This window comes from Phalangium opilio, unplaced genomic scaffold, assembly GCF_054372755.1.
Source record: "Phalangium opilio isolate 3A_F unplaced genomic scaffold, DU_Popi_V2 ptg000017l_1, whole genome shotgun sequence".
NCBI lineage: Eukaryota > Metazoa > Arthropoda > Arachnida > Opiliones > Phalangiidae > Phalangium > Phalangium opilio.
This window is the reverse complement of record NW_028324151.1, coordinates 4,557,772-4,571,033: the sequence shown is the minus strand read 5'-3', so window position 1 is coordinate 4,571,033 and position 13,262 is coordinate 4,557,772. Positions and strand designations below refer to the sequence as shown.

The 13,262-nt window shown below is 36.4% G+C and overlaps 1 protein-coding gene across 1 annotated transcript in view; it reads left to right on the top strand.

Moving 5' to 3' along the window:
• Nucleotides 1-13,262, top strand: part of LOC149702613 (bone morphogenetic protein 8B-like) — a 265,732-nt gene that overhangs the window by 186,842 nt on the left and 65,628 nt on the right. The window lies entirely within an intron of this gene.

The window sequence follows — 13,262 nt, the reverse complement described above, 5'->3', positions numbered from 1 at the left end:
ACTATGACTTCGGTTTCACCGACGCCAAAGTGCTTAGAAGTACACGTTCTACATTAAAATTCGAATACCGTTCTATACGTAAGATCACCTTACAGGTGGTGCAAATGTACTCTGACTTGAAACAAAAATACTTTATTGCCCCCTAAATTGTATCGCCTCCCCAGTACGTCACTTATATAAGGCTTCATTACTTATGGACAACTCCTACAGTACGTAGGCCCTATAATGGGTAGAAATTGTCAATTCGGATGTAGGATATCCATAGTGTGTGCCCCCTCAGGTGTCATTATTAATAGTATCACATTTTAAGATAAAAGCAGCTTCATATTTTTTTTTTTGGTTTTTTATACATAGTTTTCAGACTAGGAGTATTGATACCATTTACACCTGGAGGCCAGGCTACTTGGTGCTTCATTTTGTCCGCCAAGTAGACTGCCGGCCTCCAGGTGTAAATGGTATTAATTCTCCTAGTCTGAAAACTACGTAAGTATTAATTAAAATGACTTTAAGCGACATAACTAGGACGTGTTAAAGATTCAATAACTGCTAATAGGCTTATAATGAATTGATTTTAATTAAACGCTAGTACGTGAATAATTTTGATAATAGCTCATTTGGGGTCGTGCTTCACGTTGAAGTACACGTTTATCGGTTAAAACGTCTGGATATTCTATAGCTGCTTATATCTTGGAGAAGGGATGTTTTATACTGGAGTAGCGTTACCACGAGAGGGCATTTTCCCATGCATGGCTGTAAAATTTACCCATACACCGGTTTTAGGTGCCACCTGGTTATAGCGACAAAAACTACCCACTATTTACACGTGACTAAGTTAGTAAAATATTTTCACCGAGAGGTGGAGTGCTGCGCTTAATGATTTCCGACCTTGAAAAGCATGCTGGGATTTTTAAACAGTTACGGATGCCCCCCCCCCCCCCAACTTTACCACTCCAGTATCAAACTTCCCTCCTCCAAGCCAAGGCAGAGGATTAAATTTTCCTGATTTTGTGTTTCGAAGTGCAGATCTTGAATAACACCTTTCAATAAATTGTGTAGACCTTAGGACTTTAAAATAATTTTTTAATTAAATTTAACGTAGGTCATATATAGTGAAAGAAATCATAGGCAATTTCAAGAGTTACTTGTCATCGAAAATCCAAGTTAAACCCTCTTTTGCACCAAAACTGGTTTTGATCTTATCAGAACCGTAAAAACTACTCGGTTTTTCAACTTTCATTATTGACGTGTTTTAGATACATTGTATTAAAGTTGTTACCAACGGCAACATGCAGCTTCTAACATCCGTGTGTTTGAAAATAAATAAAATAAAGAATCTTATAGATCATATGTCAATAATTATATAAGTTAATTGCCACACGTGATATAAAATTGCAATGGCTAAGGACAGGATCTCATCGTGCTGGTGATATGAGCTTGGAAAAGGCGTGGCTTATTTCACTTAATCGACGTCATTGGCTCTCCAGATCTTGAAATTAGAGGGTGCTTGATGTAGTTAACTGGAGACGTATGTATACTCGATGCTATTTCTCGTAAGAAAGAAAGTAGTATTTATTATAAAGCAATCACCAGGCCCATAAGTATAGAGTATACTGCAAAAATAAATTGTTAATTAATCAATGTCAAGTTTGACATAATCTGGATCTAGATCGAACGTTGTACGTTATTTTCTTGTTAGAAATGTTAAGAAATTGAAAACTTGTACGAAAATCTCTCTTCTCTTTAGACTCTTTAGCTATATTTAAGGTATTTCAAGGATGATGGGGGGAGCAAAGGCGATCCCATCATGCCTTAGATAATTCAAGTTTGGTTAACGTCACAAAAATCCCACACGTATTTTTCAGTTTCCTTTTTCAAGCAAGGTTTAACGAGGACAAGTAAAACTTGAACTGAACGAAAATTAAAATGCGGATCACGTCCAGAATTTCACGCGGTTTTCGGTTAGCGAAAGAGCTTAAACGTACTCAAGCCTATTATGAATTTGAAAAGTATGCGATTTTTTTAGACGCCATATTTGTATGAAAAAAAAATTAATCTTACGTCACACGCGTTTTTCGGCTGATTTCTTAAACTCTCTAGTGTCTTGAGCTCTCTATTAATTACCAAAATATGTTTATCGAGAATTTGACAATCCGTTATCAAATTTTAATATTAGATTTATTCGAGACCTTATTATCTTTTCCGCTCATTATCAGATCATGATTTTGGGTGAAATGGAATATTTCACTGGTATTCACCAACGTCAGCGTGAAAAACGTGACCATATTGAAACCATACACGCTACTTTCTTTTCTAATAGGTTTAACATTATGTGTTAATGCGCCTCAACTTTCGCATTTATATCAAGTGTGACTGAATATTTAGAGAAGAGTGTAGTGGTAAAGAAATACTGTTTTCATATTGATTGAGTTGACATTTTATACAACGCCATCTAGTGGAGAACTCGTATATTATATTAACTCGTTTCAAAAAATTTAATATATTAATATTCAGCAAATTAATTAGTGACCAAAAATGCCTTATTTAAAATAAGTTTAACTTTGAAATAACTATAACTACCTTCAAAATTGAATCGATTATTTTAATCAATATTGTTTTATTACTGTTATTTTTTTTATTGAAATTCCAGCCCCCACGCTGAGGAGAAATTTAATCAATTGCAATTTTATGCGTTCCCCTATACATAATTTATTATCCCTCCTTTATTATTTAAAGTTCCCTTTAAACAAAACAACAAGAGAACGTTTTAAGACGTAATTTATTTCGAAATTATGCACCGGTAAATGTTTATTTAAATCTATCTATTTTTGGATTTTATAAGGTAAACGTTATTTAATTCTGTCGTACAATGATTGAAAGTTAGTGAAACAAACTTATATTTTCACAATGGTACTGGTGGTACCCTTTACGTTATTTGAATTGGACACCATGACCATGATCCAATGACGGTGTTTTAGGTTCTTCTATCGCGTACCGACTACCGAGACCGGGATAGATGGTAAAGCTTTGCGTGGGGTAAAGATAAATGCGAATCGCTTTCTTTCGACACGAAGCCTCAATTTTTGGCCAATTGGGAAAAATATGGGGTTTTCAAAATGACAAAAAACGAACGAAATGTTAGGGACGTGTGGCGAGGTGCGCATCACAATGCGTACACCGTTTTCGTTAGATACGTGTTCAAATACAGCGTTTACAACGTCAACCGGTTCTTCAAGATATGGCATCTTCTGTATGATTTTGTCAAACTTTTCATTAATGGGTTTTTAGGTTATGTATAGAGCCCATTGTCCACCAAGGGACTATAAAGAAGGTATCGGTGGATGGATACGTCACAGGCACCACGTGACACCATGATCCAAAGACTACAACATATGTTGTTGGACTTTACATCTAGTCCTTATTTTTTTTTTTTTTTGCAGTGTCAATTCCCCAAACCCGAAATGGTAAAGTTTAAAATAAATAAATCGAACTTAGTTTGTTTGAACCACGCCTTTCTTTAGTACTGCCAAGTGTCCATGACGTATTTCAAATAATTTTATCACACTCACAGATGCCTCTTTACAGACCCTTTAAATCTGTGAGCTGCCCCTCGATTTTGGTTCGGATCCTTCCAGGGTTCATGGATGTATTTCTGTTTTATCCCATCAGTCTTCCGTTTCGTCCCTGAATCTATGTGGTTGTCATGGAAACGCCTTTTCCATCTTTTCTCATCCACAGCTTCTCCTCATCCTCTTTCGGGAGAAGGGAAGACTTCACCAGTCTTGTTCCGTTCCGAGTGAGAGATAGGGGTAGGGAGAAGAGATGCGATGTAAAATTCCTGCGTAAGCTTGGACGCGAGGTGCTGCGTTTTAGAAGGAAGCTCGCGTTTCCTCCCACACTTTCCTTTTCCAAATCTGAAATCTTCACTGTTTGCCATCCATTTCTCCTAGCACGGTTTTATACAGAAAGAGGTTTCAGTGTGTTTGTAGGCTTAACACTATTTTAAAATTGTATATTTTAAAATGAGTTGGGGGGTGGCGTCAGTTTTTAAGGCTTCCTTCACGTACCCTTATATGGTTTATTATAATATGAGGTTAAATTATATTTTGAATATTGGAATAAGTTCTGCTTAATTATAATATTGAGGGTTTTTTTTTTAATAATTTTCATCAACGTGCTTTAATTGATTAATTTCATTGACCTTGTCTTGGTATTGTGATTGAAAACGGGTGATTTTAAGAATTATCTTAACTGCAAACTGCAGCTTCCGTTAGATTGCGAGCCCGCGTCCTCAATTTATGCAGAGTAGTTGATTTGATTAAACCTTATTCAAAGAGCACGTTTCATAGAAATAAAATTTATTAGAATTTAATTCAAATTTTACTTTTTATGTGCAAATAAAAATTAAATTATCTGATAACGTAAACCGGAAAATAAGTTTCGGCTTAAATTTCTTAAAAGTATAAAAACTTGTATTTTTATCAGCTCCTTTTTCTGTTCAGAATATTGGTCTTAAATTACCCTATTTTCACATTTTAATTTGACAGTTCGAGAAATTTGTGGAATTTAATTTTTTTTAATTAAATTTCACATTAACCTGAGACTAATTTGAAATGAAAATTTAAAAAGTACGTGTGATTTATCTCGCTTGAACTTGAAATATCTTGTGTTGATATCACTAGACTTTTTCTTATAGACCCAATAAACCTTTTTTAGTCACATCGTATGATTTTATTTAAATTTCTCTCATTCTGTTTTACGGATGACAATTTCCCAACTGGTTCAAGGTATTCTGATAAGTAGTTTATAGAGTTATTTTGGGAAAGATAAAACAACTGTCAGTAATTTATAATAATATAATATAATACAATTTATCTGCAAATTATCATTGTCAAATTACGAATTCTAAATTACCAACTCACATGTTTTTCAGCATTTTTCAAGATGAAAAGCTAATATTGAGCCTAACTCGTTACGCCCAAACTATTGTAATTGTCTTGCCAGCGTGAACTTTTAATTATAATTAAGTTACGTACATGTTTTATCGCCAAGTCCAAGTTGATGACTTGCTATGGGGGAAGCCCACCGATGGATGATTTATAGTTATATCAGCACCTAAAGTTATTACGTATAAACGTGTACCTCATTTGCTGCGATGGCAAAACCATTCATTTATATATATATTTTTTTGCTCTTCTTGCTCGCCGAGCATCAGGGGCAGATAGGGTCATCTCAAACTAGAAGAGATAACCACATTCCCCCGGAAACTAATGTCTAGCGCTATCATCATTTTTTTTTCAGCCAGTCCTGACCCGCGTATGACCCCGGTCTCTCTGGACTGCTTTCCCTTAACGAGTTGTCTTCTCCCGGGATACGTAGAACCCCCTTCATAAAAAAAATAGGAAGCTGGCAACGCCTTTGTTTATACTTGTACAGTTTACCGAGTATACCCACAAACCAACAGGGTTGGAAAAAAGGTCATTTAGCCATTCATGATGCTGACAAGATATCTTGCACCTTATTATTTTATTTGCAAGTTTTTTTTGTCTTTTTTACTTTTCATAGTAATGTATGGGTGGAAATGTATCAATTTGATACCCATTGGCTGGGTGGTGGGTTGGTATCTAGAGATTGGAAAGGTGTGGATGCAATGAATTGGGATACATCTATTAAACACCTGCTTGTAGAGCTTGTATTTCGTGAAATTTACACCTTGTAGGTGTAAAAAGGGTCGGACCATCATATTGTTTGAAATACATGTAGGAAAGCAGTCGATTATAGAACCTATTGGCTCCTGTAGCGCCATCTTCCGTTCAAATAATTTAGAAACAAACCCTAAACCGAAACAAACCGTCGCCATTACAGTTACCTTCTTTTGGTGGTTGGAACAGGGATAAATTAATTATGAGCAGTACTTGTTGTGTAAGTACTTGTCGCAAGGAAGGGTTGTAAATTCTAAAATGTTTAGTAGGGCTTGATCCTCTTGTTTGGAGTGTTAGCTACGCGACTACATGTCTAATCGTGTTAGTTCAACGGAAAACTGGTTATTCGAGGAACTAACGGAAGAACACGGTAGTAGAGATATGCCTAGCCTATAGTTATACATTCCCGTATGATCATTAGGTGTCTCTTCACTTTTTACTTTTTTTTGTTTCGCTTTCATTATCCCGATACAAGTCACGTAAATTAATATTTTCGTATCAGCTAGGTGTGGTTGGGGTTGTCGAGGGCGTGAGCTAACGAAGTACAGTATCCATGTTTTCTAACTCGCTATTAAGGTAATATACGAGATGGCCCAACGGTTTGTGTACATAACTATGTACCCCATAACACTAACTAACAAACAAGATGATCCGATGGTTTGTGTACATAACTAGGTAAACTAACAGCACTAACGAACTAACAAACGAACAAAACATGATCGCGTGCCTAAGTGTGTTACATAACCATACCTAGCAAAAACGACTAGGTACTCTTTTGGAATTAACGATTTCACGGAATTTGAGCTGCTTAGTTAAACCGGAAGTAACGGTCAAAGTGGTTAGACGATATGTTGTCTGGTTCTTTCGTTTACTTTTCTGAACGCCATTTTCTAAGATGGCTGCTTATTTGAAAAATATCTCTAAATGAGTACCTGATAGTTAAGAGTAATGTATGTTTGTTCGAGAAAAGTTTCAGCTTCGTAGGTGAACCGCCGTGATCTGAACATTGATGAATCAGTATTACAGCTTTTACTTACGTAATAGATAACAAAAATGACTTCTAGGTGCTTTATAAAAGCTTGAACCACTACATTATGGTTAAAAGAAAGAAAAATCTGAAACCAGGGAACTCGATTCTAGGAAAGACTTATGAATCTGTCACATTACCTATGATTTATAGCGAAAAGAGGAGACCATTTTTGGTATCGTCTAACCTAACTCGTGTATTACATTTAATCTTCTGTGACGTACCCGCCTTTTTTTCGTTACCTTTTTTTTTTTTTTGTTCTTGTGGTTTTTTGGTTATTGTGTAAGACATATTTTGTACTGGGCATTTTGAATTGTACTTTATCTAGGTTTTCCACTCTCTCGTACATAAGTCATGTTACGCATTTTTAACTTAGTTTTTTCTGTATTTGTATCGTCAAGTATTCAAAACGTTTATAAGGGTTGTATGTTATTTGGAAAGCATGGAATACCTGGAAAAGTTGGGTAATTTGATGATGAGGTTGAAATGTCAGTTAAAATCAGGTAAATTGATAATGATGTTGAAATGTCAGTTAAAATCAGGTAAATTGATAATGAGGTTGAAGTTACAGTTAAAATCAGCAGGAAAATTGAAAGAAAAGGTTGAAATATCAGTTTGAATGAGGAAAATTAGAAATAAGGTTGAAATATCAGTTTGAATGAGGAAAATTAGAAATAAGGTTGAAATATCAGTTAAAATCAGGAAAATTAAAAAAAAGCTTGAAATGTCAGGTAGAACAAGAAAAATTAGAAAAAAAGGTTGAAATCAAAGTTAGAATAAGGCAAATTGAAAAAAAGGGTTGAAATGTTAGTTAAAAATCAGGCAAATTGATAATTAGGTTGAAATATTAGTTAAAATCAGCAAAATTAGAAATTAGGTTGAAATATTAGTTAAAATCAGGATAATTAGAAATTAGGTTGAAATATTAGTTAAAATCAGGAAAATTAGAAATTAGGTTGAAATATCAGTTAAAATCAGGAAAAAAAATAGAAATAAGGTTGAAATATCAGTTAAAATCAGGAAAAAAGAGAAATAAGGTTGAAATATCAGTTAAAATCAGGAAAAAAAATAGAAATAAGGTTGAAATATCAGTTAAAATCAGGAAAAAAAATAGAAATAAGGTTGAAATATCAGTTAAAATCAGGAAAAAAATAGAAATAAGGTTGAAATAACAGTTAAAATTAGAAAAAAATTGGAATTAAGGTTGAAATATCAGTGAAAATCAGGAAAATTCGAAATAAGGTTGTAATGTAAGCTACCCACTAAAAACATAGGCCTAGAGCTTATGATAATCTAAATGGCTTTTAATTCGATCTCGGGTCTTACGTAAGGGTTCTTGTTTGGATATAATAGGCAATCAAGCATTGTACCGAGATTTCAAGGCGAAATTACCGCTGAGTTTGATGAATATAATTGAGATATATCCTCACGCGGCACACGGCGCTAATGTATTGGCGTTCTATAAATAGCTTGTTTCTCGTCTACGGCTCGAATCGCCTTAGGCTTATTCTAATTTAATTCGGATAATGAATGCAGCAGGAACTCCCACGGTAATTAGACACACGATTACTTAGGCCTCGGTTATCTACTCACGTGGTACGGTGCTTCGTGGAAACCGGTGGAAACTAAACGCGGAGCTCCGATCGAGTTTCTATGTACCGAGCAAAATAGAATTCCTAATCATCTACTCGGGCTTTCCTGGAATTTCCAAACGAAGCCCGTGATAAATACTTAACTGCTGCCTGCTAGGTTTTGGCTCAGAAAAAAATAAAACCTATTTAATTGGAGTATTTCGAAGCGATTGTTTTCTCAATTTATTTATTTTTCTTGATAATCCGATGGAGATTTGTTGTTATGGTTGTTGTCATTGACTAGAGAGGCTGATTACTAAACGTAATCGGTAATGATTACGTAATCAAAGCGAAGTTGTTTGATCGTTTGGATGTTGTTCCAAATTTGAGGACAATTATAATTCGTTATCAAATTTGAACAAACTGCGTGATTGATATGAGTAACACTGGGGGGCAGGTTAACTAGAAGGGGTTTGATTGGGTTTTGGTCAAGGTTAGGACGAACTATATCCCTTAAGCTTCTATAAAGAACCTGCTATTCTAGACCCGTAAAATTTTAGAGTATGATTAACCGTTAAATAAGAATAGTTAAATTGAAAGTTTAAAAAAAAACATCGTCACGCGGATATTTGATATTGAGGAGCTCAAAGGCTAATTTAGTGTTTAGTACGTGTCTTATAGATTGATGGGAAACTCTTCCTGTTGTCCAGTCTTTCAAACCACCCCGTTAAAGCCGGGTATCCTAGCTATAGTTAACAATATTTCCGAGAAATTTATTTACGGAAATAAATCTTTCTCCCCTTGAGAATTCAATTCAAGGTCACATTGTCTTCGTCGTCGTTGTTAATGAGTAATAAGCGGAACTAGAGCTATAGAAACAAAAGCCGTGTACAGAAATAGAAATTGAATAGAGCTGGCCAACAATCAAATTATCAAATTACTCGGGTCAAAAAGTGCGGAAGAGAATAGGACGCGAGCAGGATGTAAGTCGAGGACGTACGAGACAAAATAGCTAGCTCGGAAACAAAAGGATAAGCAATGGAATCACTCGAGAGGAAATGGAAGAGATTTGGAAACAAAACTTTCACTCCTCTTATAATACCTTACCATAAGTTCGTAAGATATCTTCCTTACATAAGTTTGTCACTGGTAACTTAGAAACTGGAGCTTGTCATGAAGTGATTGAAGTAGGTCATAGATTCGAGGTAAAGCGATGATTGCCTGGTGAGGCGCTGTCAAAGGCTTAGTACAAGACTAAATAGGACCTATAGATGGAAGTCCTGAAAAATTAACCACCGAGTGTAGAACTTCAATTCTCGCTTCCGTCGTTCTCGAGCTGTAAGTCTCTAAGTAAGCATTACTTATGGAAGGAACATATCTTATAAACTTGTGATACTTCGAAGGCAAGCAGGGGTTTGCTCGCTCGCTTGGAAATTGGATAAAAATGAAGAGTTACTACGTAATATCCGGCAAATGATAGCCAATACTGGCGATGGTGTACCCGTTACATCCGTATTGAGATTTCCCGCTTCCTTATGAAGTTTCAGGGTAAACTGTCGCTTGTCGTTACAGTTTTAGATAAATTACTTCAACTATCTTTAACAGGGGGGAGAGTGTAGTGTCGTTAGACGCATCTGCACCCCAACGTAAACTCATTCGCGACGGGAGAAGGCGCCTCCTAACGGAGAAGAAAAGATTTAGGGGAATGGAAGCCGGTCTTTGGAATCGATGATAGCCAGAACTAACATGAGACTTGAGAACGTATGAATCATTAACTAACTATCTTAGGTCATATTCCTACTTTGCGCTGGCCGATATTGTTGCTTGCAATGAGATAACTCACCTGAAAATAGTTGGGACCAACAGATCAAAGCACAAGAGCCCAATTTTTGTGTTTAAACGTTCTCTGGTCATTTATGGGTTCTTGATGATAGCTGAAAGGGAATGTAACAGAAAATCAGAAGGATGGGAAAGAGTAACTGCTCTCGGTGACTGCCCTAACTGCGGTTGCTTCTTTTTTTGAAGAAAATAATCCTAAAGTTAGTCTTAACGGTGTTAGTCTCCCATTCCAGCAACTTCTATCCAATTTCTTCTAAACAATTTGATTAAAGGAACAGTATCACTTAAAGTAGGTTTAGAGCAAAATACATTTTAGTATTCACTGAACGTTTCTGGTCAGTTATGGAACTTATGACGTCATACCCTGGCTCTGGGTTCGTTTTGAGGAATAGGTCTCTCTAAAATTCCGTCCTTCGAGTTTCCCCATTAGTTATTTCCAATATCCGCTATGATTGTTACCCCTCCAAACCAAACTTTTACGTCACCAAACTTCCTGTACAATTCTGGCATCTTGTTTAAATTTCAGTTATTGAAAGATGAACTAAGTCTGCACCGACTGGCATGCGGTTTTTAGGTTTGAGATAATACTATACCTTTGTTGCAAGTACTCCTAGCTGCACGTGGACGATACCTCAGAAATTAAATATTCATGGGGAAAAAATGACTAAACCTTATATTTCCTGAAGAAGGTTGTTGAGGTACAAAGCATTGTCTTGAAGTTAAAATCGCGTTCCCTCGAGTTAATTATTTACATACATATTCGAGCTAAAGGATTTACATATTTTAGGGTTTGTATCTCTTGTTTCAAATAAGTTATGGTAAGAGGAAACGAGATTCGTATTGTATAAAATGCGCGTATTTTTAAAGAGAAGTTTAAGTTAGTGGGTGTAATTGCGGGTGACCTCCTTACTATTTTATTTTAGTGAAAATATTATGACTAAATGAAGATAAGGAGCCCTAGAGAGTTAAAGAAAATTGTTCGCTAATATTTACGTAGCTTCGTTGTTAATAATATCTTCAACAAACTGTCATAGAAAAGTGAGGTATAAAATAGTTAAGGCCATCAAAAAATTTGTTGTTCGTTTCTCGCTCCATTTCCGATTGCTCTGAGCTGTTAGTTCCCAAGTTAATGACAAATTATACTTTGACGTCACAGCTTTTGTAGACCATATACTTCTAGTTGACCTACATTTTCTTTATTAATAAACACCAACAGAAGGGGATAATAGAAGAAGGATGACACTCTGTATCCTCTTAATACTTTAGTTATGTAACATTATTCTTCCCAGGCGAGGGAGCCCTTTTTGTTTGCTCTCCTGCATGCTCATCAAACTTCAGATGGGCATCGCACCGTGAATTCTATAACTGTTTGTTTGTACTAAATCCTCAGCAATCAACCCACAAACCTCGTCTTGAGTTCAGTTGGGACAAAAATGCACAAGCGCATGCTCCCAATAGAGTAATAATGAGGGAACTATTTATCACGTATGCGATTCGGTTTAGTAACCTTCCTCCAAATGTTTTAGCTGATGTTGGGAAAAATCATGCTACAATTACCCCGCCCGCCTTGTGGTGGTACACTTCTCTCTAAGAGAAGTATTATATACTTCTGACATCACCTATTTTTCTTCACTCGGTTCTGTACTAAACATTTTCGCTAAGCCTTGTCTAACAGTACGTGAAGACCGAGGCTTAGCGTGTTTTCTTATGGAGCGCACGCTTCAAAACAAATGAAGCTAGAGATGATGTAAGAAGTACTTTAATACCTTCGTTCTTCTTCTCCTTCCGGTCAAGTGACCGCTGACCACTTACGAGTCAGACCGCGCGGTCGTGTGTCTGAAGAGTTGTTTCGTTTAGAGGGGAGTAAGTAAGTATAGACTAGCGCTGCACCAAGGGAGAAATATAGGGCAACCAAAGAATGATACCCTTTTTTTGAAACGGAAGTAAAGGCAGTAATAAGGAAAAAAAGAGACGTGCTGAGAGAAAGGAAGAAGAAAAAACGTGAAAATTTAGTTTAGCGCTCGTTCGAACTCTCTTCCGGTCGATTTTTCTTTCTATATATCCTTTCATTCACTTTCAAAGGGGTCGTGGTCCGCACCAAAAAAAGTCGTCTCTGACGATATGAAACTTAATGGTGTATATAGTCCAGACTGTGGGTTACGATATTTTTTTTGATAGAAAGTGTAATTCAATATGACCCTTTTCTGCTCCTTGACGGAACATCCGGGAGGGTATGTTAATCCAAAGACGCTAGATAAGGCTTCAAAGTTACCAGTCCGTATTGTTTGAAGCCATTATCTTCTTTGTTGTCAACATACCCAATCAATTTTTAGTCTTAAGAAGAAATCGTTTGAGGTGGTCCAACAGCAGACTCCGTTTGACCCCTGACTTTTAAAGAGAGTCTATAAGGTGATGTATGAAAACATGGGCTGGAAATGAGCAGAGGACACTGACTGGACATTGTCCAATTAAATTTTAAACTTTTTTGAAAAACCAACAAATTTTTCCCAAGTTTTGATAACTTGACTACGAAGATGCGACACTATTTTGTCACACTTAAGTGGACAATGTCCTATAAATTTTCCAGTCAAGGGGGGGGGGTAACTGGACACGTGTCCTGTAAGAACGTTTTCTTATTTCTGGCCCTGGGAACGATGAACTCGATGCAGAAACTCTAGCAGACAGACGTCGAATATGATTTAGGTTATCATCGTATGCTGTTTTTTTCTTTGAAAACGAGAAGGATTCCAACCAAGTTTTCGATAAATGACAATTTCAATTGCAGCCCTGGTGACATTAAAACTTTTCGATATCACTTTCTTCGGAACGTAGAACCATGCATTCTTTTCTTAGAAAAAGGGGGTTGGGGCCGAGCTTGAACCCATTTTCGATCGCTCGGTGTACTATAGCTTTTGGCTATATAGCATCATGGGGAATGTGCTCCCGAAAAAGACTCCACAGAGAACGCTTTTCCGGAACAGCAACACCAACATCAATTTTTGTACGCCATCATATAGTTAATGGAGTTCGTGAAAGTGATGAGGTAAAGTCAAAAGGTTCCTTTAACACCTGACCTTCGGTTCATTCAATGATTCCACGCGAATGAACGTTATACGTCTACCAGAA